Genomic DNA, 24,563 nt, shown 5'->3' on the forward strand with positions numbered 1-24,563 from the left:
CTTGGTCCTTTCGCATGTGTTTGTACCATTTTGTAGGATGTCTAATGCCAACCAAGGGAACACCTGTTGTCTCCTGAACTTTTGAAAACCACCTGGGCTTTTTATTTTCGTGTTTACTATATCAGCAGCCAGGGGAGAGATTTTATTTACATTCTTTTTTTTTTTCTCCCAGGAAGTGGCTGCCAAGGGAAATGAGGCAGGAAAACTTACATCTGTCTTTTTCATTGCCATACTGGTCTGAAAAAAATCTAGTTCTGATTGTGATGTTTATTTACATCTACTAAGTGGACACATCCTGGTGGGGGGGGGTAATGAAAAATTAAACTTAAAATATAGCAATATATGTTTCCAAATTTTCTTTATTCCTTAGCGTAAACCCCCTGACTCCATTCAAATAAAAAAGATATTTGAGCATTGTATCTCTTTTATTCTTTGAGGTTTATAACAGCTTTAAGATGTAACACACTGAGATTCTATTAGTGTAATTAGTTACATTTATTTAATGCACCTGGTTTGAGTTAATTAGCTGAAAATAACAAAAGCAGGTCAAATTGGAGGTGATGTGGGGTTTAAGATTCTTTTCCAGAGGTCCTATTCTTGCCACATCATTTATTGTTCATCTTACTCATGACCACTAGGTGGCAGTAATGCTCCATCATGGAACCTTGTAGTTCGCCGCTCCCTTCGTTGCTCTTGAAGAGCCAAGAGTAGCCCAGGCTGGCATTTTCCTATCCAAGAGACTGCTCCCTAGGAGCTGGAAATGAAGGCAGGGAGATGCTGCAATCCTCTGCACCATTTATTCCTCTGCACTCTGAAAAGCTCAGCAATGATCAGATGCTTTCTCTTGGTTTAAACTCCAAATGTCTTTTCAGTTTTTTTTTTTTTTCCTAAGCTGGTTACATACAATTGGTCCGTCAAGGTGTAAGAAAACTTAGGCTAAATTGTGTAATTTCTGCAAGATTGTGGCTATAGCCTTGACAATTTGTCTTTGTTTAGTTTTCCTACCTATGTAAGAAAATACTAGCTAGCTACCTTTCAAATAAAAAGCAAAATTAAGCTTTAATCAGTTTGTCTTTTTGTCTACTATAAAATTAATATCTATGAAAGTCAAGAGGTAATTCAATATGTGTGGTTTTTGATTCTAATTTGATATTGTTAGATCTCTGCACCAAAAAAACCCCCCACAAAACCTTAACATCTGTTGTTTTGAATTGCTTAAAACCATTTTTCCCCAAAGAACAGTGATACAATCATGTTCTAATTTAATAGCATTTGCATATCATTAAACATATAATGTCCTGTAACCTATTTTTCTTCTGCTTATAATTTTCTGAAGCCCTTTATGCAGCACTAGTGGAATTTTACACGCTAAAAAAATAGGTTGCGATTCCTCAAATGATGTTGCAATTAGGTGTTTAAAAAGCAAACTGTATACTCATCCAATAAGGGAATGAACTGGAGACTTCTCCATGTTGTTCAGAGTCAGTTATGGAATAGAAATCCAAATTTTATGTGTGCTTGGTTTCAAATCCAAACTGTGATCAAGAAACCCTAATCCACAGTGACTCGCCTAGCCTATGCTTGAAAATAATAACTTAGTCCTCTGCATTTCATTGAAAGTTCTTGGATAGTTGAATGGACTTGGAAATATTCTTTTCAGAAGTGTCCTAAAAGTTCTGGCCCTGCCTCCAAGACTCTTGACACTATTGAAACTCCAGCTTGAAAATTGGGTAACAACTATCATTCTGACCTGCAAAGTGTTTTGTGTGTGTGTGTGTGTGTGTGTGTGTGTGTTGCTGGGGATTGAACCAGGGGTTGCTCTATCACTGAGCTATATCCCCCAAGACCTTTTTTTTTATTTTGAGACAGGGTCTCACCAAGTTGCCCAGGCCTCCAAATTGCAATCTGCCTGCCTCCTGAGTCACTGGGATTACAAGTATGGGCTACCACACTTGTTCCAGAAAGACTCAATTCTTATGGGTATTCTGTCTAGTAATTATAATTGTTTGTTGAATGAATAAACAAACAATATGTTGATTAATGAATAAACTAAGAAGTGCAATTTCAATGTCAGGGTTTGATTCTTGAAACCCTTGGAACTATTTTGTATTGGTGCTTGGAAATTTTAGGATTATATGGGAAAATATGATGAGCAAAAGAGAGAAAGAGTAAAACAATAGAAAAAGACACTATCGATGACCTTGTATTCACTGTCACTTGGCAGTTATAGGAGTTCTCATGTGGTTTCCTGATACCACCCCTTATGAGAAACATTTTTAGGATGTTTCACTCCTAAATTTTTGGTAAGATGTTCATAAATCGACTTAATTGTGTTGCAGACTACACAGTGGCGTCAATCTCTGTTGACAGAGTCAGTGCTACCAAAAGTAGTGCTTCATTTTTCTTTGTCAACTTCATCTTAACTGCCAGCCCTCATGCCGACCAGCCACAGAGAATCCATCGCAATCGTGGCAGAACTTTCTTCCTCTTCTGGGTTCACCCCAGAATCAGGGATTGCTATGAAAATCATGGAGAAATAGGAATTCAAATTTAAAAATTTTTTTAAAAATAATTTAAAATTTTTAAAAAAGGTGGAAGGTATCTCATAAAAATAGAAAGGAGACCCAAAGAGTAGAGGAAGGAGATCCTGAGGGAGGAGGGGAGGGCAGGGGGAAGTTTACAACTAAAACATAATGAATCCCACTGTTAAGTGTAATTATAATGCACCAACAAAATAAATTATGAAAATGAAAATAAAATGGGAGCGTGGAGGGACTTTTGATTGACGGTCTCTGACAGTCACCCACACCATCGGGTTGCCTAAGGTTTCAGTGGTCTTTGAATCATCACTGTGGTTCTATTCTCTTTGAATATTAGGGCACAGAGTTCATTGAGGAGACTGGGTAGGGACCCAGTTATTGACAGATTCCTGTGCACTGGGTAGACATCACATCCTCCCGAGATGCCTCTTTGGAGAGATGCCTAACTTCCAGACTTGTGAGTTTTTTGGCTTTAGGAATGGAACATGTTCCTCATTAGCTAACTGAAACCATCAAAATGGTCTAATCCCCTGACCGAGGTGTAGGTTCAGTGGTGGGCATGTGACAACCTGCTTAGGTGCTGGTACAAAGGCTCTTTCTTGGCTCATGATGATGTGGTATGCAGATGAAGTGCCTGACTGCTTTGTGGGCCATTTTGTCATCATGAAATAGCCGACACATGGAAGAAAGGAATCGCAGAACTCTGGGGCTGTATCCTAGTGACATGGTGAGTCCCTGCATGTTGCAGTTACATGAACCAAGTAAACCTTCTTATGATTTACTTTAATCTGAACCAGATTTTTTTTTTTTTGTCTCCTGAACACTAAAAGGTCCTAATTTGGACCTTTGGAGATGGGGTGATGTTACATTGTTGAGTAGGCAGAGATGGGGAGATCTAACAGAGAGGGCAAGGAGGGCATCTCTAGCTGGTGAAAGGAGCAGCTCTCATTAAACAATAGCAAAATGATTCGTTAAACCCCTTGGACTAAGACAATGTCTACCAAGACTCCATCAGAGAAATATTGGGGGGAAAAGTCAAGACATTAGAGTCTTTTAGTTTCTTCTTAGAGCTTTCTCTGTTTTCAAATCCAGAAGATACTGCTTCCCTGAGGGGCCTGGCCTCTGGAGTAAGTGTCTTTTCATGCTTCAGGAAGAGGGTGAATTTTTGCTAGAAAATAGGAAGTCAACATTGTGAATCACTAGAGAGTGAAGTCTCAAAAATCAGTCATTGTGGAGAAAGAAAAGAATTTTGAATATCCTCCAGGCTCTGGTTTCATATGAAGAAGCAGGCCTGGGCTTAAACTGGAGTTTTCCGTCCATCAAAGGGAAATGAGGACCAACTATGATGTCCAAACTTGGATCACGCAGGAATCTGCCTGTGCTCCTGATCCAGTGCACTGTGGGGAAGACACAAGGAACAGCCGAAAAGAAGAGTCAGAGAGAAATGTTCACCTCATGGCCTTCAGAGTGGTAGGAATTTCTAGAGGGGGTGAGATAGTTAATGCTTTTGCAAGACTTTGGGAGAAACCTCATGTTCCATCTGATGCGCATCATTATGGTAAAAAATAGGGAGACGGATGAAGAGTTGTGCAGACTGAGCACAGCACAAAAAAAAAAAAAAAAGAAAAAGAAAAAGAAAACTACATCTATGGAAACATGATTCAGTTCAGACATTGTAAATTTTCACATTTACTGTGGCAGTTTTAAAGTATATGACAGTGATGTGTTTATTCTAAGAAAGTAAACATGACAATTTTCCAACAACTGAATAGAGAGTGTTATAAGGAACATACACCTTTTCCTCTTTTGCACAGAATGCCATGTGAACAGCATAACCCCACCTGCCCCTGGCATCACAAGGTCATGTAAGTCTCTCCTACCCAGAGCCATCATGGGAGGAGCTGGCATAGTTGGAGTTTATCTGAAAGGCTCAAAATTTACCCCAAAGTAGTTGAGTTACCCTATAGAGATAGTTAAGGCAGGAAGAGGTGATAATGTCTTTAATTTACAAGTGAAATAATTTTTGACACCCTACTACCCAGCAGGTTGGTAAGATAGGAGGAAGAAGAACAACAATAGAAATAAAGCTACTTTTTTGGTTTGTGCACAAGCGAGTTATAGTCTAACCACCGTCTCCCAGATGTCCAACCTTGGACTGGAGGTGGCCTGCTGGACACAGAGAGAGAAGAAAAGTTCCCTTCAACACTGTCCCCCTCTAATCTACAATCCAGGTTGAGTACAGGTCCAATCATCAAGTAATGGATCTCCAATTGGCTGTTTATAAGAATCACTGCAGAATCTCATTTCAAAGTTCTTAGCAATAATCTCAAGTGGAGCCTGACATTCTGCATTTCTAAATAATTTTCAGGCAAGGCCAGTGCTGCTGAGCCCAGGGTTCAAGCACTGAGTTGCATGGTTGAGAGTCTGAAGAGTGGGTCTCAGATTTTTGTGGTGGTCAGAATCCCCTGGGAGGCTTGTTAAAACTGAGTGCTGGATCTTGTCCCTAGAGAATCTGATTTGATAGACCTGAATTTGGACCTGAGAATTTCAATTTTTAAAATCTTTTTTTTTAAGTTGTAGATGGACACAATTTCTTTCTTTCTTTCTCTCTCTCTCTCTCTCTCTCTCTCTCTCTGGTGCTGAGCATGGAACCCAGTGCCTTACACAAGCTAGGCAAGTTCTCTGCCACTGAGCCACAACCCCAGCCCCCGAATTTGTATTTTTGATGAGTCCTCTAACAACAGTGATGTTAATGGACTGTCTGATTCTAGGAGGAAACCATGAGAAGACAGGTTCCTGAGGTCAGATCAAGAGAGGTCAGCAAAGAAATCTAGAAGCAGAGAAGATCCATGCCCCATTTTGACTAAAGCTCGGGAAGAACATCACCTTTCAGTGACCCCCTGCACCAGAGTAGGAGAACTGAAACATAAGTGAGAAGAAGACATGGGGTACGCTGTGCTTAAGCAAAAGAAGATAGTTGAGAGAAGGCCAGCTCGTGTGGGGCATTATCACACGCTCCCAGAGGTGGAAGGGTAAGAAATAGATGAGGGCCGGTGGGCTATCATGGATCATTGTGGAGAAACTTGGTTTAAATATCAAGGTAAAGGAGTATAACAAGAGGGGGGCACAGCAGACCCCCACCAGGCCACCAGATCATGAGTTATATTATTGTGGGCATCAAGAGGTTCTGACCAGTGAATAAGAAGGACATCTCAAAGGTCATAGAAGACCAGGATCAGCAGGTAGACATCACTCTTAACCTCACCACAAAATGTAAGATACCCTTTTCTCACCACCCAGGCGAAATCTAACGGAAGACTCTTTGTGGAAATTGTCTCTTGGGGAAGGCGCCATCTTGTGGATGTATAAGATGAGAAATATCTCTCAGAGGGACATGAACTTTAAAATTGCTTGATTATTTACCCAGAAGATAGTAAGCAAGTCTTGATTACTTACCCAGAAGATAGTAAAATGATTGCTTTAGCCAACAGAGAATGAAATATTTTCCATGAACTAATTTAGATACTTTCCCACCATCATCAGGAATGGGGTTTTTAGGGCAAGGTGACAAATAATGTCTTTCCCACATCTAAATGTGGTATGCAAATATGTGACCTCTCAACTCATGTTAGACAAATCACGCAAGACTATGCTGTTGCCTTTATCTTCCATAAGCCTAGTTATTTTAGCTAAATTTTCATTCACTGGAAAGCAGTAGCAATATATATATATATATATATATATATATATATATATAAAATTAAAGTAAAGAGCCCCCCAAAGCAATGCCCTGGCCATTGGGTAGTGGAAGAATGAATGGATGAACAATGAAGAGGATTAAGTACTGTTCAAAAATTTCCTTCATCTTTTTACTTCAAAACTCATTTGTTTCCCTGGCATTCATTTGATGAAAATGAATTCCGTCCCTTCCAAGGAGGATACACAAAAAGACAGGCTAATAAAATAATCACAGTACCTAGCACCTCATTTTACTTGGGTTATGCATTGAATATTTATTTGGTCATTTGACATGCTGAGTAGATTTGAGGAGGGAGATCATGAAAATTACAGAGTGTACTTGGTTGGTTGAACTGACATGGAGAAGATGAGATGGGATCTCCTGGGAAGATCAATGGGACTAACAAGAGCAGGGTGTGGTCAGTGCTCACAGCAGCCTGTGTTGGATGGACAGCAGTGACTGACTGTCTGCTACGGTGAGTGTGCTGGGAATAGAGAAGGAGCTCACTTGGAAGCACGGCTTTTGCCTTAGTTCCAGCTGAGCTGGATGATTGGCCCCTGTTTTCCTTCTTCATATTCAGCCCAAGAAAGACATCTGAAGAACCTTCAATACAAAATTCTCGTTTTGTACATGAAGCATGCGTGCCCCGAGAGGCAAAATAATTTGCCAAAAGTTACACGACTTCGAAGTAACAGACTGGGATAAACTTCACATCTGTCTCATCAGGAGTTTTTCCTTTATCGCAGATTCTTCTAGATGAAGATGACAGATCATACTGTCTATGAAAAAAATGGGGGTCCAGGGAAGAAAATTCCAGGTATGGCTAAATACTAATGTTCAACCTATGTTGCCAGGAAGAGATTTTTTTTTAAATTTTTATTGTTGGTTGTTCAAAACATTACATAGTTCTTTTTTTTTTTTTAAATTTTTTATTGTTGGCTGTTCAAAACATTACATAGTTCTTGATATATCATATTTCACACTTTGATTCAAGTGGGTTATGAACTCCCATTTTTACCCCATATACAGATTGCAGACTCACATCAGTTACACATCCATTGATTTACATATTGCCATACTAGTGTCTGTTGTGTTCTGCTGCCTTTCCTATCCTCTACTATGCCCCCTCCCCTCCCCTCCCCTCCCCTCTTCTCTCTCTGCCCCCTCTACTGACATTCATTTGTCCCCCTTGTATTATTTTTCCCTTTCCCCTCACTTCCTCTTGTATGTACTTTTGTATAACTCTGAGNTGAACAGAAGTGGAGAGAGAGGGCATCCCTGTCTTGTTCCAGATTTTAGAGGGAATGCAGGAAGAGATTTTTGATACCTTCTGCTCTTTGACTTTAACATGATGTGAAGGAGGATTACCAGCATTTCCCAGTTTAGGTTCCACAGCTTAGAAAACCAGAGGGAAGAGGGAGGATCTTTTCTGGTGAAAGTCATGATTCTGGTTCACCTGCCCTATAGTTCACCTCAGCAACCGATTGACCCATTGATAGCTGGACAGACTGCCAGGAGGTGGTGCTGGAGGCTATGAGGTCAACCTAGTTGGAGGAAGTAGGTCACTGGGGGAATGACTTGGAAGAGTATTGCTTATCTCTGGCCCCTTTCTTGCACTAATGCGGGTTCCCCTCACACTCCTCTCTCTCTCTCTCTCTCTCTCTCTCTCTCTCTCTCTCTCTCTCTCTCTCCTGAGCAGCTTTCCTCCACCATGCCCTTCCATCATGATGTTCTGCCTTACCTCAGGCCCAAAAGCAATGAAGCTGGGTAACTGTGAACTGAAATATTTGAAATTGTGAGCCAAAGTAAACTGTTTCTCCTCTACGTCATTTCTCTCAGGTATTTGTCAGAGTGAGAAAAAAAGCTAACACCTGACCACAGCATTAGTGTGGTCCATTGGGGCTTCTTGATTTGGAGTTGTGAGGACATTGGTCCTCAAGATTAGTCACTAGTGTTCTTTCATTTCCAAGCCATGTGACCTTGAGCAAATAAGATAACCACTTAGAAACTATTTTCTCATCTTTAATATGAGGATGATACAATTCCCTCATGCACCTAATGATGTTATTCAGGGCAAATGAGATATGGAACATAAGTATTTCTAGTGATAAGGTATTAATTCTATATTGACAATTTCAACTTCAATATGTGAGCATAAGAAATAGAATAACCTGGTGTTTTTTTCATTTTTGTTTTTTTGCAATTTTTATGGCAGGAGAAGTTCTACAGACCATTTGGCTCCTTCCACATGTGAAAGCTGAAATGATTTAATGACAAATCGACCTCCAGTTAACTCCAAGCTTACATTAAGGACATGATTTACTACAATTCTGCTTATTGTGGAAAAACATTAATCAAGTTTTCTGTCTGACAGGTGAGTCACTGTGTTTATGTCTGTTTATGACTAGGCAAAAGCACAGAATGTCCCATGCATCCCAGTGAATTATGAAAGTCCTCTAGAAGATGTGCTTTGGCCATGGATCTTCCTGCTATCTCTCCCCTGCAGTAGACTGAGAATGTTTTTCCTGCTAGAACTAGGCTCATCACAGTTCATTTCTGCTTTGCTGGCTCCTAGGATGATCCCCATGAGTTTTGAACCCCAGATTGGAAGCTTTAGTTTAATAAAAAAATACATTGGAGAAAATGGCCACACCTACTCCTTCCCATCTCACCTCTCCCAGTTCCTTGACGCTGCCACCCACCACCTTGTTTGTGCCGTGTTTTTAGGAATCCATCAGTGATCACTGACATTTCTATACTGGAGTACACACATGGGCCAAGACCACCACATTTGATATTTAATTTTCCCCAAAATCTTATAAAGCAGATATTATTTTTCCCACTGTACATGAAGAGTATGAAGGTTAGAGAGACTAAAAACAGCATAAGAATTTGAGCTCAAATGTTTGAGTTGAGACCCTGTGAACTGAACACCAGACAGGTAGCCTACCTGTTTTCATGCTCTCTTATAGCACAGTGTGGCTAATCACTTTTGAGCAACAGATCCTGCCTGGGTTGAAGTGAAGAGGGAGTTTTGCTCCTATAATTTCAGGAGATCCTTGGATATACATACTATTGCAAATAGATGGCATTTTATTAGGAAAGGGGTTATCAGGACTCCCTAGAGACCTCCCTTTAACAGCCAAGAAGGGGAACAGTCTTATTTGACTGCCATTTTCTATCAGTCACTATGAAATCTAAATTCTAATCATGATACCATACAAGGTTTAATGCCACCAGTGAGACAGATGTTTAAGAGCTCCGTGAGGCACTATTTGAGATTTTTAAAATACAAAACTATGGAAAGGGTAATAAATGGTTGTGAATCTATGTTTGAAACTTAACCTATTTTTCTGAAATTGCTGACTGCTGTGGTTTGAAAATGGTTTGTTTTCCCCAAAGGCTTATGAGCTGGAGGTTTGGTTCCCAATGTAACAGTGTTGAGGGGGTAGAAGTTTTAAGAGGTGGGGCCCTGTGGGAGGTAATTAGGTCTTGGGAGCTCCACCTTCTTGAATGGATTAATGTTTTCTCTCTTGGAAGTGGACCAGATCCCACAGGGATGGATTAGTTTCCATGACAGTGGGTTTTCATGAAAAGAACGAGCCTTGGCCAATCCGCCCCACCCCACTCCTTTCTTGCTTCTTCATTCACACATGTATTCCTCTGCTCAAGGCCGGCTCCCTTTCTTCCTGTCATGTCCAGGGGACCCTTGCCAGGATTCTAGCTCCATGTTGTCTGGGCCCTGTAGGCACTAGAGTCATGAGTCAATAAAGCTCTTTACTTTTTAAAGTTCCTAGACTTAGGTATTTTGTTATCGCAACACAAAACAGGCAAAGATACTGATTGTAAGCGTTTAAGTCAAGTGATTTAAATTACCTCTGATAAAGTTTCCAGTCAATTTCATGTTGTTCATATACCATTTCATTTACTTCTTAAGTACATAGGAGACATATATGAGGGGAAAAAGTGTACTTATCTCTTTTAATGATACTATAAAAGATGGTGAAATATTTAATAGAAAGAAAAACACATGATTCATTTATTAACTATTTCAACAAACTTTTGTCAAGCATTTAATTTTTAAAACACACCAGTAGGATTGGAAAGCCTTCAGTCTGATAGGGGATCCAAAGATAAATGATACAAGAGAGTGAATATACCAGTTGGATAGAAGGATGAATGGAGATGGCCAGTGCTTGCTCAGTCTTGAAGAGTCAGGAAATGTCCCAGGACCCTAAAGGCAGCATAGGCCTTAACCAAGAAGGGAGAGCGTTTCCTGCCAAGGACTTGAACGTGCCGAGCCCTGGCTCCATTTTAAGGAAATGAAAGTAGTTCACTGCTATTGGAACTGACTATGAGGGAGGAAGTAGCAAACGACAAAGGCTGGAAATAAACAGAAGTTAACTTTTGGCAGAGATTCATAATTTGGACTTTTATGTTAAGGTCACCAAGTTGCCATGAAAAAGTGCTAAGCAGCGAATGACAACAGATTTGTCCATTATGAAGATGACTCTGGCTCAGTATCCAGGCATGAAGGAAGGAGATGAGCTCTGGACACCGAGAGCTATAAGATGTTGGGAAGGAGAGCCATGGAAACAGTGAGGCAAGACTTGGTGCAGGCCTGAGTGAGGCAGTGACATCTGGGATAGCAAGAAATGGACAGATGCAAGAGGTCTTAGGAGGACCTGTGGGTATTTGGGCTCAGCGGCATACGCATCAAAAGTGTAAGAAAGAAGAAAAATGATGTGGAAATAGTATCCAGACAGCCAGCAGCCTTCATTTGACCACACTGCAATTATCCTTAGAAAACATCCACATTTCACTTAAGGTGCAATTAGAGGGACTGTTTGTTGTGACAGTCAAATCCCCAGAGGGCATACCATGTGGATCAGGTTGGGAGGTTAGAGACTATTCTAGCCTGAATGAGGTTGCGCCATCCCAGGTAGTGAGAGTGAGGAGCGAGGGAATGGAGGAGAGGAAGAGAGAGAGCAATATGACACCAGATCAGAGAGCTGACACTGTTTAGTGTGACAGATTGCTCCATCCCACTGATGACAGGTGGGTCTGCTGAGAAGGTGTATAATTTCAACATGAAGGAATAAAAAGGAAAAATTCAACCACTGCCTCCTGTCTCCTGCTGGCCAAAGCTTTATTTCATGGGGCACAAACCTCCCTGCGCTTCCATGATGGACATACGTGAGTACGATAGTTGTCATGTGGAGGTATCATAGGGTGGCCCCAGGCAGGAGGTGAAAAGTTGAGGTGCTGTCCAGTTGCACCTTCATGAAAGTAGTCAGAACATACCTCAAGAGTGAGACATCACAGTGGTGGCTTTGAAGGAAACAGGTGGAACAAAGAACAGAAAGTATCACATAAAAAGCACCAAATACAGTTGTGCCCCTTGTACTGTCCAGGTCCTCTTTGCCCCACTGTTATATCGAGCTCTCCAGGAGGATTGGAAAGCATTAGTCCAATCTGGCACGAGGTCCCCTTCAAGGTTAAGGTCAGTCAGTCTGGTTGAAGATAAGTAAAGCAAACTTCAGTCTATACAATTGTAGCTGGATTTGCAGTGATCATTAAGATTTATCTCCAATCTCTTCCAATAGCCTCTACATCCCTCACCATCATCCAGCACGTTAGCTGTATGGGTTAATGTCCTGGTAGGGCTGTATAGACCTTCAGTTTTAGGGGCTGGTGCCCTTATTTTCTTTGTTTTTAGTGGGCATCGTTGCAACACAACTATATGTCAATTTGACAATATGCAACCATTGTCTCACTGGACATTGAATCACCAAGATGCACACATATTATGAAACCCTTGGGTTCCACACCTGTTTCTCCCCATCTCCATAAGGCACAGCAGACCTAGTTCTTCAGGATAATCAGGGGCTATTACTTTCATAAGCAGAATATTTTTTTCCTTAGCTGCTGCCTACAGGCATGCTGAATCCAACTGGCATCTCAGCTTCAAGTTCAGTAGATTTATACCTTTCTCCTGGTAGAATTGTTCTCTCCCCCATCCACCACTATCAAGACTTCTTATCCAATAGAGGCTAAGGTTTCAGGATAAGAAACACAAAACCTCTAACCATTCAATTCTTGGTCCTGTGAAACTGTGCTACTGAGGACTTGGAGCTTAATATTTATCTCCATATATGTCCATAGCACATCCTGGAAATCTGCATTCCATCCCTCCTAGGTGTTGTCCTCAAGCTGTCTTCTTAAGTGAGCTTTTAACAGGATTTCTACCACTCTATTAAAATGTCCACTTCTGAATGACAGGGTACAAGGAATAATTAGTGGATCCTGTGTGCAAATACCCACAGCTCTGCCTTTCCTACTAAAGAATATAACCTTCGGTGTGAGCAATGTTGTGTGAGACCTCATGTTGATAAATCAAGCATTGTCTAGAGCTTTGGATGTAACTTCAGACAGCAATGAAAACCACTATTTTAAATTAAGGATTAAGTCCTATAAATACAAATTTTTATATACCCAATCCAGGATAAAAGATGTCTAATTGTAATCAACCCAATACCAAGAGACTGACTGATCTCTTCTGTCTGTGCTACTGACAGTTTGGGCATGCAAAAGTAACACAAGCTAGAGGAGAGGGATCCCATACAAGCCTCTATCCCTGCCAATGACCACCTTGTTTGGGGGCCTGCTGTCCAGCACAGGGGCAATCAATGACAGACATGGACTGAAATGTATGAGGCATGTCCTTCCTAACCAGTTGTTGATTGACCCTTCCTTCAGCAGCGCATGTTTGCATGTTCTCTGATAAGTAGTAATATCTATATATTTGGCCCATGGGCTATAGTTTGCCTGCCCCTGATATAGAAGAATGAATTCTCCAGTTCAGTAGCTGCATATGAAGAGCCAGAGACTGTGTTGATCTGCTCCATTAATGGTTCCATATTTTGCATGTAAGCCAAAATGGGAATTATTATCCAATTAAATTTATAATAGAGTTTACCATTGCTTGCCATAAGCCATCTTTTATTTTTCAGGACCCAGGCAAATTAACTGAATAGGGATATGGTGCAAACACCACCTCTGCATACCTACAGTCTCTGATGACAGTTGAAGTGTCTGCAATCCTCCTGGACACAGACTGCTTCTCATTTATCATGCAGGCCAGGAATGTGTATGTAGTGTGTGTGTGTGTGTGTGTGTGTGTGTGTGTGTGTGTGTGTATGTGTGTGTTTAGGAGAAGTTTTAGGGGTTTCTAATTGGCCCTTCTTACCATGATGACTCTCAGGGAAATAATGTGTGTGAAAGTTCTGCCAGATGCCCAACATAACTGTATACTTGGTGACTAGGAAAAAAACTGAGATAAACTCAGGCTAAAATTTCATTTAGCACCTAGACTCCATATACCACTACTCTAATCAAATTCCATACTTAACATTGTTCAAAAAAATCTATGTATTTTCCCTTCCCCAGAGTACAGTACTCTATCAACTGGCCTTGGGTCTCTCTGGTGGAAATATATATGCTCACACTGTGTGCCAAGGTTATTCTTCAAGGGTACTCGGCTTCCCTTTCAATAAGTGGATTCTAGGTCTTGAAACTGAAATAAGGACCATAAATTTCCATTGTGGTGACTGATGTCACACTTCTGCTCCATGGTTCTCAATATTTATAAATATAACCACACAAGTCAGCAACTCTAGTCAGCAGTCTAGCCGTCTTAAGTCTAGGAACATCATGGTTTATTAGCCAACAACAAAGATCCCTGTTAAAGCATTTTGATTGACAGTCTGACTTTGCTGCCCATTATAGACATAATGTCTATAATGGATGGACAATCAGAGGCCCTCAGAGGTCCAGACTCTGCTATTCTGGAATTCTGTCATCCCCAATGATAATGTGGAGACCAGTTTTATGGCAATACCTCCAACCACCAGTCCTGTTTATGAAGACAGCGTCTATCAAATTTCTAGTCTGTCAGTACCCCTCTCACCTTTGTATTCCTTATTGATTTGATTAAGGGAGTGTTTTCCAGGTCCCCTCAGTGACCATAGCCAGGCAATAGATTTCTAGATCTTACATAATAAACTAATTCTAACAGCCTCATCTCCAAAAAACCAAAAAAGTTCTAGCATCCCTTCCTCATTAACTGGAGCCCATTGGCACATACAAGCTTTAAGGACTCAGTTTAAGATTTTTAGAATTCTCTTGAGATTTTTATTGCCCAGCATTGAAATCCAAGTCATGAATGAACTCTCCTTTGTCAATAAATGTTCCCTATCCAGTCTTACCAGCTGCTTTCCTGTTCCAGGTTAGCACTCCTGAGATCTACCTCCCTGGGTCCTGCAAATGCTTGGGAATGCAGATCAACCCTCCTGAAGCACAGATTGTGCTGATATCAGTACCACCTGATCAGATTGTCCTGATCAGACTGGGAGGCAGGCCTGGGGGGTACTGAGGAGGGGGTGTAGGGGAGAACCAGTTCCACAGTGTGGGGTACCTCAGGTGGTACCATTTCACTGACTCCAGGAAAGGGGAGGCTTCTCCCTTCTAGCAGGATGGAGGTATGCTTCAGCCAGCCTGGAGAGCTGAGGGGAATTCTGGGGCTCACAATTCCCATGAATCCACCCAAATAGCCCTAACATGAATCACGTCAGGGCATTGACACTGACAGATAAGACTTGTTGGAGCTCTGAGCTGAATCATCTGAGCAGCTCTGTTACCTTTAAAATTAGAGACTTTTCCGCACGGTCTTCAGGAAATGAGAGTCTCCTTTGAAGTTACCACAGAACACACTGGCTTTTTAAAGAATGTTTTTTACTCAGCGTTTGGTTGTCATAACATCTCATTTTCTGGTGCAAGTCTTCAGTGCAGTTATCCCAGTCAAAATGAATCTTGTAATTATCTTAGCCCTCAGAAGGGCCAAGTACCTCATCTTCTGCCTGCACCTCACCTCAGTCAATTTCAGGTGAGTGCCTTGGTAATTGTATGTCACTGCAGGTCACAACAGGCCAGGGATTATCGCCACCCCACTCACCTCCAGCAGTGGAGTACTTAGTTACTGCCACCAGATCACTGAGTAATCTAGCTTGAAAGTTCCATCTCGGTGGTTTGATTGATAGGGCCACTCTTGGTACTAGTTGTTCAAGCCTGGGCTCCCTATTGTGGCACAGCTTAAAGAGGTGGCTTGAGTACAATCCCAGAGGTCAGAAGTGAAGGACAAGAAGAAAGAAGGGAGCAGAGGAGAGCCAATGGGAGGATGTGTTAGCAAGCAGGTTGCCTCTAGAGTGACTGATTGCTCAGTGAGTTGTGTCCATTCCTGAGAAGCTGTTTAAAAAAAAAAAAAACTACATATCAGCATTGTCTATTGATGGGGAGAGAAAAAGGGGAAGAGTTTATTTACTCATCTGTCTCCCACCTCCCATTGGTTAAAACTTCACACTGGGGACTCCCCTGCACTTCCAGGTCTGCCTATCCGTGTGCCCAGCAGAGGCCCCAGCAATGTCAACAGGGAAGCCCCAGCCAGGAGATGAAAGGCCTGAGGCTGGCTATGCGATGAGGGCCTATCAGGCTGGCCTGCATGAAATCAGCCAGAATCTATGCCCAGTTGGTTGTCACAGGGGTGAAACTAGTGAGGCTTAGAGGACCTCACGTTAGATAAGGTAGGAAAGTCAGAGAGAAGTGTGGGTGCGAATGCAGGAGGAGCCAAATGGCTGCATCAATTGGACATCTATGTCTTTGGAATACATTTGACAACAGGTGCATTTTGTCTGGAACACCCTGAAAAAAAAATTGGAATCTGAACATCTTCAGGTAGAGCATACATTTTTCCCACTTACCAGGCTCCCTACTCAGCTCTGTGTGTGTTACACACTTCACACATTCCTGTTCCCTGCCTAACTCCTGAAGGCATTTGGGCTTAAGTCCCCTGAGGGTTGGGATCATAGCCTGCTAACAAGGCATGGCAGATTTAGCTGCTGCACATCTCCAGCTGGCTTGCTCTCAGAAGCCTGTGGATGGGAATGACTCAGGCCTGCAGGGGAAAAATAAGCCCAAGGCCTGATGCAAGGTTTGTAGCCCAGGTGAGCCGGAAAGTGAGGGGATTCGTTGGTTCCCAGAACACCGGCCACGTGCTGGAAAGAGCAGAGCCGCAGTCTCCTTTAAAGAAAACACTTGAACACTTTCCAGAGGATCAGAAGAAGACATTAGAGAGTTTTTTGATGTTTTTACAGTGTGGGGATCAAGCCAAGGGCCTCCACATACTAGCTACACTAGGCAAGAGCTCTACCACTGAGCCACATCCCTAGCCCTGCACTAGAGTATCATCAAGCAGGCTTCTTTAGTAAAGAGGTTTCAACCCTGTTTTCATTAAACAATGATGTTGGGCCTGGCTCTCTTCCCTTCCATTTTTCATGCTCAGCAGTGACCTTCATTTCAGTAATCATTTTCCCTCTATTTCAAAAACAAGTTAAGTTATAGATGCTGTATCATCAAAGCAGAGCTTGAAATCTGATAATAAGATAACTCCATTCTGTTAAGTGAACCGTCTGGATTTGTAAGGGATATTGAATTTCTTAAGTACATTATGAGGTGGAGAGTAGATACTATAGACATTTTATTAGGAAATTTATGTCATAGAGATATTTGAGGCATTGTATCAAGCCCTGTTGATACAAAATGAGGTAAGATATGAGAAGCGACCCTTGGGGAACTGGGAAGCTCGTAAGAAAACACATGTGGGGTCTGGGCAGGGTGTTGTGGAGAACCTAGGAAGGAGGGAAGGCTTTGCTGAGGAAGTGACATTTGTTCCAAGTCTTGAAGGGTAACTTGCTCCTGAGGCTGCAGTGGGAAGATGGAATGACCATTCAGAAGGGTGAGGCAAGGACAAGATGTGGGACCTCTTGCCCTCCTGTCTAACCGGGCTGCCTTGACCACTATGGCCACTGCTCATCACCCCAGGTAGGGTGCTGCTATAGTCACCTTCATTAATAATCTCGGCCAAACTCTGCCTTCCCACACCTCAGAGGCAAGGAAGTTGTACCTGCTGCCTGCAAGTAGCAGGTTGGTCACCAGTGCCTGGACTGGGTGCATAGGTACTGGCTGAATATCCATCCCTGGCTGGAAGTTTCCAAGTGTAAGATCACACCAACGACAGCTATCAGTAAAGTCGTAAATGTTCTAGATTTATTCTCCCATTTTCACAAGTATGGAGTTCAGTGGGAAAACATGAATTACTATGTTGTCACACTTTTCTGAGCATTCAGAAGGAAAGCTGTATCTGAAGAGCTGTGGGTGACCAGGTAAATAGCTGAGTAGGTGCTGTGGGTCATCAGGTATACGGATTCTTGGTGGAATATTTGTTTCTTCTTTTTGACGATTTGATAACTGATGGCTATTTTCCAACTTCTGGATTCTGTTCTTGGTGCTTAAAAAGTTGTTGTGTGGACTCCATCATTTAAATCAGTATGTCTGTGAGCCCGGCTCTGATATTTGTATTTTAAGAGCTCCTTTGTAAAGCTCACATGGTTGTAATGTGCAGCCAGAGTTGATTGCCACACTTCTAGATCCAGAGAAAGAGGAAGGGGTGGGGGAACTTACATTCAGTGAGCAAGAACTATTATCTTCCCTATATAGTTTCAGTGACATGGGGACCTGTAATCAGGAGCATTCCATTAGTTTGATACAAGTATTTTGATAAGCTGTTTGGAGTAAAAGGTGAGTCCTCCCAAGAATATGTTTAAGAAGCAAAGCAGTTACCCAAATCACATGTATGTGACAAGCCAGGAAATAGATGGCCTTTAAGCAGGGAAGAAAATGAGAAAAAAAATGGATAAGAAAGGAAGAGGGGGGGAAATGACCTACTGTGAGCCTCTAGACCTCCCATGGCTGAACTCCTGGTGCTTGGGGTGAGGATTTCTTGTGGATACAGTTTGAGTGGAAGGTTTCTGCATGATTGATGGGGGAGGTCACGGAGGCAGGAACTGGGTCAGGAGTCTGCATGCAAGTCTGAGTCTCATCGTGTCGTAGCCGACGTTCACATCATACATTCAGGAAGGGGCAAAGATGCAAGATACTGTCACATTGTGACAGAATAGAATTTGCTGATGTCAAGAAGTCACCTTGGTGAGCCATGTTTATGAGTTTCCACAGAGAGCCACTGTGACCAAAATTCCCCCACTAAGCATTAAGTGTCTAAGGAGGAGTCCTAAGACAGGACTCCCAAAGAGCATTCTGTGGCTCTCAAATTCTAAAGTTACATGAAAAGAAAGAAAGAAAGAAAGACAGGGTTCCACAATCAAAGAAATTACAGGACTTCCAAAGCATTTCATATGCTAATGTGCATAGTGACTTTCTAAGAGGTGAGGTATAGACACCAGGTCTCTCTTTTTGTTCTCTTTTACTATCTCAAAGAACCAGAATTTCTTGAATCACTTTGGAAAACACTATTGCAGTTCTATATCTCAGTAACTACTGCTGCATAGAATTTTTTCTTTTTCCAGAAATGACCAGGAGACACACATATAGAAAGACACACACATTTTAAATGTGCCTATTTTCTTTTTAAACCAAAAAGTTGTTTTCCTTTTGACTATCCTTTCCTAGAAAGAACACTTAAAAACAAATAAAAGCAAGTTGTTGTTGCTGCCCGAGACATTGTGCAAGTCTCTGGATGTTTGTCCCCAAATCATTGTTCATGATGTACTGGCTCTGCAGGTTTTATTTCACTCCTTGAAAACAAAGCTCCCTCTGGAGAATTAGAACAAGACATTTGAGGATGGGAGGGAGCCAGAAAATTAAGGATTCATCCTGCTGCATTTCTTTTGCTGAACCTTCATGATGTGAATAGGTAAGTCGAATGCAAAGTGAGACACAGTTGGCATTTCTTAGCAGGAGGTTAGGAACAGAGTGTGCTACTGCATCAAGGTAACTTCAGTGAAACGGAAGTGTGTGACAGAGATGGAGTAGGAGGTAGAAGACCCAAATTCTAGACCCAGGGATATCACATTTTGGGTATGTGACCTTGGCCAAAGTCTCCATAAAATGATCCTGAATGTAAGTGAATGTAAGTGTATCTGGATAACTACACAATCATAAATGTAAACTATCTCAAAGTTACTAGGAAAAAAATTCTGGAGAAACCAGAACCTGCACAAAAGGCCTATCTGAGGGCTCCAGGATTTTTACAGCCATGATTCTGTGGGGGTGGGGTAGGGATAGTGCAAAGCCTTCTTCTCTGAGAGAGCTTTCCCACCCTGTGAAGTTTTTGAGGCATCAGCCACTCCTGGGGCACCGACCCCTAATCCACTGGATCCCACAAAGTCCTGGGGTTACCTGTCGCTAGTAAAATGGTGGGAGATCCTGGCCCTGGGCCTCCACGTGATGTTGCTGTTGAGCTCTGGTCTTTGACTTAATTGCCTGGCCTGCTGCCCCTGCACTTGGCTATGCTGGCCCAATGTCCCCCATGCCTGCTGTGTCCTCTCCAGCACCCTTGTGGCTGTTCCTGACATGGGACACTGTCCCTCTCTGTCCCTCTGCCCTTTATTTTTTCACAGATCACTGGGGATCGCACAATGAAGCAAAATATGTTTCTGTGGCTTGTGAAGAGTCCAATCTTTATAATTATAACTTTTCTCCCAACTCCCAAGAATAGTCAGCAAGCCAGCCTTTCCTTAGAAATAGTAAGCCAACACTACGGTTGGATTTTTCGTATGTTGTAATTTATTAAATGATCAATAATTCTCCCAATTTTGTCCCCCAGTAGAATTTCTGATATCTGAATTGGATAGTTAAGGTGTCCAGAATGTACATAATTTGAATGAAGCTCTCCCAGTCATTCTGGTATTCTATCTCTACTTTTCCTTCTAAGCATAAGGAAGCAGGCCATTTTTAAAAAAAGTTTTTTAAATTTATTTTTTAGGTGTAGATGGACACAACACAATGAATTTATTTTTATGTGGTGCTGAGGATCGAACCCGGGTCCCGCCTGTGCTAGGTGAGCGCTCTACCGCTGAGCCCAAATCCCAGCCCAAGCCACAATCCCATCCTGATCTTTTTTTTAAACTTAGCAACTTTTTAAAGATTGCTTTTATTTGAGGCTTTAATCTCTCTTTCTAAAATTGGGAGGAACTGTAATAAAACACATATTTGCTCACGTGATCTTTTCCCATCTTAGGTTATTCCTCCAGAATGTCAAACTCTCTCCTAAGACCACAGCTACCTCCACGGTTCAAGCCCTGGGCAACTGATGAGTCTCCATATGGTCTTTCCTTGTCGGCTCTTGTTCTTCTTAGCCTTTCTTCATACTGCAGCTAGAGGGGTCTTTTTAAAAAATCTGATCAGTTCTCGTCCCACTTAAAACTCTTCTGTTGCTCTTAAGAAAGATTCTCTCTCTTTAACATAGATAAGTGCTCTTCAAATCTCAGAGAATTATTATTCTTTGAAAAATTGTTAAAACTTGCCGGTGACATCATCTTGAAAAGTAAGTAGTTCTGTATGTTCCCTCCATTCCTTATTTTCTTTTACATTTGCACATTTTCTTCCTTCTTTCTGAATTCAGCAAGCATGTTTTCACTTATATATAGAATCTTGCATTTCTACAGGTTATATAAATCTTTGTATTAATTTGGTGTTAAATTATATTAACTTAATAAATCATCTGACCACTTGTTCCTAAGCTTCAATGATGCTGACACCTCATCCAAGCCTTGCCTGCTCTTTGTTGCATCAGGGTAGATGCTTGTCTTCTGTTCTGGAACCCTCTTTCCCGTACTTCCTTCTGTCACCAATTATAAATCATCATGTTGAGTTTAAGTACACCTCTTCATTAGTATGGGGAGCCCATGATAACCACTCAGCGGTGTGAGATTTATTTTTAATGAGTAGTGTATGGTAGCAATCAAAGTTACACTTTTATCTTTTGTATTTGTCCATATGGGAAGCCAGTCTTGGAGCACTGTGGATAGAGCAGCCCACCTCCTCTCCCTATGCAGACATCCTTCCCATGTTTTTTCATTCTGGTATGTGCCTAAGTCTGCACCTATGTTTTCCATTCTCTTTTACTCGATTTTTAAATCTACTCTTGCACCATTACTGCACTGAGTTAATTACCATACAACTTTATAATCAATCTTTGTATCTTACAAGGAGAGTCCCTGTCGGCCCTTACTAATTCATCTTCAGATTTATCTTTGCTATTCTTGGCCCTTGATATTCATTAGACTTCTAGGATCACTTTTTCAAATTCTGTAAGTAGAACTTGCTGATTTTAATTGGAATTGCATGGAATATTACAGATAAATTTTGGGCAATCTTACATTTTCCTATTTTCATCAAGGAAGTATGCATATATTTCTATTTTATATAAATCTCTTATGCCCTTCAAGAAAATATTATAGTATTCTCCATAAAGACCTAAAGCATCTCTAATAAATGTATTCCTAGGTTTCTTATGAACTGATACTGTAAAAGGTATGTTTTAAATTTATCTTTTAATTGTTGATGTATAGGAATGAATTCATTTTTCATAAGGTAATCTAGTATTTAGCAACTTTAGTGAAATCTTAATAACTCAAGTTTTTTCTTTAAATTTGCTTAGGTTTTCTATGGAGATATTAATTTTGAGTACAAATAAAGAAAGTTCTATTTTCTTTACCTGTCCTTTTAATAGTTACCTATTTAATAAATATTGTGCTAACTGGGACTTCCAAAATAATAATGTTGAATAAAATTGACATGGTAGATATTCTTGTCAGGTCTCACCATTAAATACAACATCTGCCCTTAGGTTTTTTTTATGATTTTCTTTCTCAGGCTAAAGAAACCTGTCATAGTTTCTTATTATGAATTTTTATTGAATTTTACCAAATTCTTTCTCTATACCTATAAAGAAGTAAGATGGAGATTGTTCCTTCTTTTTCTATTTACTGAGTTAGGATGCATGAGAGAATTATTATTCTTTGAAGCGTTGTTAAAACATGCCTGTAACATCAACTTGACTTTAAGTAGTTCTATATGTTCACCTACCCCCTTCCTTATTTTCTTTTACACCTGCAGATTTTCTTCCTTCTTTCTGAATTAGTTTGCATGTTTTCACTTTTATATAGAATCTTGCATTTCTACAGGTTATATAAGTCTTTGTATTAACTTGGTTTTCCAGCTTTCTAAAATCAGAAGTCCTAAATTATTTCTTTAAGAAAAAAATATTTTAATTACTTTTGTAAATGAGTCCCGTATTACATATTCTTGCTAGTGAGTGCTGACAGAGAAGGCATATTTGCATTCTTTTCCCGTCAGTTCTCTAAAGTCCTCACTAAATACCCAGAATATTCCAGATTCAGTAGTCTATAACTGCAAAGTACTATTTTATTTTATTTTATTTTGTATTAAAAATGTAGAGGATTTCTAGGCTCATTGTATGGACTATCAGAAATTGATGCTTCTTCAGTATTACCCAGTAGACTTTTGGGAATCCCCAAGGAATATACCTGTACAAATAGCTCTTTTCTTATTGAATTGCTCCTGCAGCCATGTTCTGAACCACCGCTTCTTCAGAGCCAGGAAAGTGTCCTCCCAGCACCTCATGATGCATGTTGTACCCCTCTCAGGTTTGACACCATTCTGTCTCATAATTCCCAAGGTAAAATTAAGAACAGCCTCTTGTATTTAACAAAATGTATTGGTGAGCATCTAGAGAAGATGTTCAAGTGACTTACAATGGAAAGAAAATTAGATTGTCATCAGACTTTTCAAAAAGTAATATACAATATACTTAAGATACTCAAAGAAGTAATTAAGTAATATACTTAAGATACTCAAAGAAAAATAAGGTGAGCCAAAAGTTTTATAACCAGCCAAACTGGCTTTCAAAACTAAAGGCTGTAGACAAATCATTATCAACATCTGAGAATTCAGAGACCCTTTTCCCCTTAATCCTTTGCTGTGAAATCTGCTGGAGAACAAACTTCAGACATTCTTCAAGTAGAGATAGTTACATGAATACACGTAACGAGCATGAAATTCATAGCCACTTACAGAGCTAAGTTGAGGTTAAAGTTTAAAAGACAAGCTTATAGTGCATAATAGTTATATTCTCTGATAATATAATTATAGAATCATTAAAAATGCAAATAGAATGGGTAGAGCATATACATAGTTTTGAAATTGTTTTCAGTAATCCTTTGGTGGAGGGTATTGATATAGGTATTGTGAGACAATGATTATGTACATAATGAAGAAGAAAACAAATGATAGTTGTGGCCTATTCTAACTCTATAATACATTGTCTACCTGAGAACCAAGATTCATAATATGGAGGAAAGAAGATACAGATTAAACAGAAGAGGTTAAGTAAAAACTCACTTATCCTGAAGTTGAATTGGATGAGGTTATCATTCATATTTATACTTATGAATATATAGGTAAGTGTTCATGGGTATTCAAGATGTCCTCATTTCAAGGTGGCAATCTAGGTACTGGGAATCTCTCTCAGTTCTGGACATGTTCACTGAAAATTTTTGGAAACAAGCGTTCAACTCAGTAACAGAAAGCATCCCTAACACCCAGAATATTATTTGAAATGAAGGTTTCTTGGTGATACAACTAATTTTGAGGCAAAAGCAGGAAATATACAAATTGATCACAGAATGTGTTGTTATATCCCAAGAATCATGCCAAAAGCCATCAATTTAAAGGAACTTCCTATTCATCTATTGAAGGGCACCTAGGTTGGTTCCACAGTTGAGCTGTTGTGAATTGTGCTGCTATAAACATTGATGTGGTTGTTTTCCTGTAGTATACTGTTTTTAAGTCCATTGGGTATAGACTGAGAAGAGAGATAGCTGGGTCAAATTGTGGTTCCATTCCAAATTTTCCAAGAAATCTCCATAGGAATGGATGAAAAAAAGGTGGCATATATACATAATGGAATAGTACTCAGCAATAAAAGAGAATAAAATCATGGAATTTGCAGGTAAATGGATGGAGTTAGAGAAGATAATGCTAAGTGAAGTTAGCTATCCCCCAAAACCAAATGCAGAAGTTTTCTTTGATATAAGGAGGCTGATTCATAGTTGGATAGGGAGCATGGGAGGAATAGATGAACTCTAGATAGGGCAGAGGAATTGGAGGGGAAGGGAGGAGGCATGGGGTTATTAATGATGGTGGAATGTGATGATCATTATTATCCAAAGTACAGGTATAAAGACACGAATTGGTGTGAATATACTGTGTATACAACCAGTGATATGAAAAATTGTGTTCTATATGTGTAATACGAATTGTAATGCATTCTGCTGTCATATATAAATTAA

The 24,563-nt window shown here is 40.6% G+C and overlaps 1 protein-coding gene across 3 annotated transcripts in view; it reads left to right on the forward strand.

Annotated features, from left to right (window-relative positions):
- Gpr65 (G protein-coupled receptor 65) overlaps nucleotides 1-24,067 on the forward strand; it is a 35,217-nt gene extending 11,150 nt beyond the window's left edge. The window contains exons 2-5 of one of the 3 annotated variants that reach the window (XR_007345935.1): nucleotides 5,312-5,572; nucleotides 7,026-7,096; nucleotides 8,495-19,102; nucleotides 22,780-24,067. The gene's annotated coding sequence lies outside the window, so the exon portion shown is untranslated. Of the gene's footprint in view, nucleotides 1-5,311; nucleotides 5,573-7,025; nucleotides 7,097-8,494 lie in introns of all 3 variants that reach the window. The other 2 variants (XR_007345933.1, XR_007345934.1) reach the window with 2 other exon arrangements.
- Nucleotides 24,068-24,563: the final 496 nt, after the last annotated feature.

This window comes from Marmota marmota, unplaced genomic scaffold (assembly GCF_001458135.2).
Source record: "Marmota marmota marmota unplaced genomic scaffold, marMar, whole genome shotgun sequence".
In the NCBI taxonomy this organism is placed as follows: domain Eukaryota; kingdom Metazoa; phylum Chordata; class Mammalia; order Rodentia; family Sciuridae; genus Marmota; species Marmota marmota.